This window comes from Eptatretus burgeri, chromosome 1, assembly GCF_056783735.1.
Source record: "Eptatretus burgeri isolate ZD-2024b chromosome 1, Ebu_testis_v1, whole genome shotgun sequence".
In the NCBI taxonomy this organism is placed as follows: Eukaryota; Metazoa; Chordata; class Myxini; order Myxiniformes; family Myxinidae; genus Eptatretus; species Eptatretus burgeri.
The window spans coordinates 60,655,833-60,660,191 of NC_140961.1; the positions used below are offsets into that span (position 1 = coordinate 60,655,833).

The 4,359-nt window shown below is 40.7% G+C and overlaps 1 pseudogene; it reads left to right on the top strand.

Moving 5' to 3' along the window:
* Positions 1-261: 261 nt before the first annotated feature.
* On the top strand, positions 262-2,672 carry LOC147034578 (uncharacterized; annotated as a pseudogene).
* Positions 2,673-4,359: the final 1,687 nt, after the last annotated feature.

A 4,359-nucleotide genomic window follows, 5' to 3' on the forward strand; every position in this document is an offset into this window, starting at 1 on the left:
CTAGTCTATAACCAATAATATCAAATCACCAGTCTAAGTCACTTTGGATTTACTATTTTCTACTGTGTAAAAAGGTTTCAAGTGATTTATGTATTTCCCTCTCTCCATGGTCATATTTCCTCAGCTTCCCTTTTATTTCAGAATCCTTAACATCAGGACAGGCAGTAAAGATTCCAGGATTCCTGAGAAGATTCAGCGAATCCACATTTGACGACAGATAAAGACAATGTCAGCTTTTGAACAGGTGTAAACTGTTGCACAATGGCATCGACACCGATTTTGTGTTTAGAGAGTGATGAATTGCAGTTGTGTTGTCTGTGTAATGAACGTATCGACGAAGGTGAGCAATCTTCAAAGTTAACTCAGGATGGATTGCAGTCTATTCGAGCACTGGCAGAAAGATGGGTAAAAATTGACCAGAGTTTATGTACTCAGGCACCCTATGTTGAATTCCTGTCTGCTGCACAGCGTCTTTCTAGCGCAGGCCAGGATGTCTATGTTCATGAGAACTGCAGAATCACATTTCGAAACAGAATCACCCGAAAGGAAGCCCAGTCCAAAAAACTACTGCCGTCGAGTTCAGGGACAACTGGTTCGCATGAGTCCAATGAAGATGTTGCTAATCCCCCATACAGGATAAGTAGAGGGTCCCTTCCAACGAAGAAAATCTGTTTTATCTGCAATGTGCAAACAGCAGATGACAGCAAACCCTTCAATAGTGGTGGTCCAGGCCGATGTTCTGAGAAAAATGCAGTATCATAAATCCTGCAAGTTGGGGATGTGAAAATAAATGATGAAACTGACAAGTTGCATGCTGCCACAAAAACAATTGATGTAATTCTTAGTGGTGCGTCCTATGACGTTTTTGCAGCGGATGTGTATTATCATAAGACTTGCTATGATAAGTTTACTTACACTTATGAGCGGAAGCTTCCCGCAGAGGATGGATTAGTTTTAGAGGTCATGGATGGCTTTTTCAAACTGTTCCAACGCATGATCATCAAGGATCTGAATGCCTATTTTCTGACAGAGTTAATTGATGATATAAAGGAGATGAGTGAAGAATATGACGTTAGGGACCCTCCGATTTCAAAACCCTATACTTTGAAAAAATGCCTGACTGAGAGATTTGGAGATGCCATTGACTTTCACTTGCTGGGAAACCGGCTGGTCGTCCACTCTTGTGCGGTCAATCCACTTTCGTACTCTGCGGCTACATTACAAGGAAATGGACTTCGTGAATCTGATCTGACCAAGGCATTTGCTAGGCTAATTCGTCGAAAACTTTCACAGAGGGAGGCTGTAAAATGGCCGTTGGAACCAGATGAACTGTTTACTCGACTTGATAGTCACAGACCACTCCACTGTATTTACAATGCCATTGCTTGGTCAATCAATCCTAGGAGGTCAACAAACACATTTGGATATGCCACTGCCTCGAGGGTTGAAGCCGAGGAAATTTCGGCCATAGCTGAAAGTTGGGAGAAACTGGTCAATGGTGAGCGTTCTCCAATAGGAGTTGCTATGAGTTTAACCATTCACAGGATAACAGGCAGCAAGGAAGCAACTCAACTCCTAAACCGATGTGGCATCGGAGTATCGTACACGGATGTTCGTGATATCAATAACATCTGGGCAAAGTTCATCTCGATGGAGCATAAGAGGATGCTTCCTCCAGGTTTTACCGCAGGGCAAAGTGTGCATATAACTTTTGATAACTCTGACGGGAAACAACAGACTCTAACAGGAGCTCAAACCACCCACCATACAACTGGTACAATATTCCAGGCTGTCCGAGCAGATGATACCCCGACCAGTACTGCCTCCAAACAGGAACAGTCCAGTCTAATTGACCAAGAGGAGCCAGACTATGGAACATTCAAAATCCCAAAGAAGAGAGCACTCCCTCCGTCGTTTCCTGACTTCAATGATGACTGCAGAGATTCAAAACTTCTAGCTGATGCTTTGCAACGAAATATTGCGTGGGTTATTGTTGGTACAGTGGGTGATGATTGCCGAGAATAATTTTTTCCAGAGGTTGATAAAGATGTGCTAGGGCCTGTCGGTTCTTGGACTTCATTCATGAAAACTGTGACTGACTGCTCCACTACTAAGTGCAAGTTGGAGTATCTTCCTGTCGTTCCTTTGCCTCCAGCAGACAGTGTGATTAAATGGTACATGGACATGATCGAACAGATAGCAGACGATCTTAAATTGAACTATATTTTTGCACATGCAGATGAGGCAATTAAGAGCAAAATGTTGATTATTACATGGCTAAATCAGGAGAGGTACGACAAAATCATACCACTCATGGGAGGATTCCACACCATTTTGGTTAACCTGAAAATTCTCTTCAAGTAGTATGGATGTCTTGGTTTTTAGGACTGGTGGGTAGATTCTCTAGCCATTGCTGATGGTTCTGTTGCTCAAGCGTTTGAGGGATGTCACAATCCATGGTAAGTAATTCAGAAGTGTCCATTTAATCAAAATGTTACTTTTTGTTTGATTTTCTATTTCTGAATCCTGAATAATCACGAAGTGACGAGGAATACGAAGGAGATGGAGAGAGTTCTGAAACTGATGATGACATGGAAGAATGTTCTTCAGATAACTGCGGACTTGATTCTGACTTCGAGAGTGAAGACAGCTACATAGACCTGAGTGACTGAGAATTGAAAAGCTTCTGTGCTTTGAGAACTGCGACTTTTTAAAACAATAACTAAGCATCTGGCATCATTGAGAGGGTATAGAAATACATTTCAATTCGTGTATTTTGTTGGAATAATCCCAAATAGCTTCTCTAACATTGAAATCTAGTATGGCACAGCGAGGAGAGGTCGCTGTACCTCATAAGACGTCATTTTGCTGTCATTGAAAATTTATGGACCAGTGATTAGAATACCACATTTCTATCCGATTTTAATTCATTCAAAATAAAAAGTTTGATAAAATTTGATATTATGGGGGCTCTCTTGTATTGCTATGACATCATTTCAACATCAAGGAGACGTCACAGAATAGAAATAAAGGGTTATTCTGGTAGTTTAGTGACATGTTTCTATCTGTTGGTAATACATTTCTTCTTCTTCTTTCGGCTGCTCCCGTTAAGGGTCGCCACAGCGGATCATCCGTATGATCCGCATAGTGATTTGGCACATGTTTTACGCCGGATGCCCTTCCTGACGCAACCCTGGTCGCCTCTTACGACACAGGGATATGGTACACCTATTTTAACCGGAGTATACCCCGGCCCAGTATACTGGTACTCATTTCGCCGACCTCGGAAGGATGACAGGCTGAGTCAACCCCCTGGTGTATTAATTCAGTGGCTCAACGGGGCTTGAACTCAGGACCTTTTGGATCCCAAGCCGCTGCCCAAACCATTGCGCCAACACCAGGCTATTGTTGGTAATACATTTATGGGGTGTAAAATGCACCAGAAAAAAGTTTGCAAAACATTGAATTTCTGATATCGATCGGTCGACTATGACGTCATTTCAACGTCAAAGAACAATTCCAATATGATATTTGTGTGGTTTGTCATCATGTTTCTATCTGTTGGTAATACATTTATGGGGTGTAAAATGCACCAGAAAAAAGTTTGCTGTGCATTGAAATATCTGGGGCAGCCATATTAGATTTTGGCTGCCATATTGGATTTGTGGCAAAATTCAGGGTGGCCCAGAAGCTTATTTGAAAGAGTATGTTCCAAAGAACATAAATCAGCAGAGAAAACCTTGATTGGAAAAAAGAGTAGTTTTTGCCTGGCAGAGACCTGTCTAAAAAGGCTAATTTGGGCTAAATTTTCTAAAATCCTCAATTTTCATCTGATTGACTTGAAATTTGAACAGAACTTGCATTTTAGGTCAGTAAATTCAACCACCTATTATTTTTGACATGAACAAAGGTCAACATAGGCTATTAAGGTCAACCTAAAATCGGCCAAAAATTGTAATTGTTTCTAAAATTGTCAATTTTCGTCCGATTGACTCGAAATTTGAAAATCATTTGCATATCATGTTGCTGAATTAAAGCACCTATTAATTTTGAGATCAACTTAGGCAAAAGGTCAATTTGGGACAAATTTTCTAAAATCCTCAATTTTCATCCAATTGACTTGAAATTTGAAGAGCATTCGCATATCATCAGTTGGCTGAATTCAACCATCCATTAATTTTGAGGTAAACATCGGCTAAAAGGTCAAAATACGCCAAAAGGCCAATTTGGGCCATATTTTCTAAAATCCTCAATTTTCATCCTTTTGACTTGAAATTTGAAGACCATTTGCATATCAGCTTCCTGAATTCAAGTACAAATTATGTTTGAGGTCAACATAGGCTAACTTTATAAAATTGT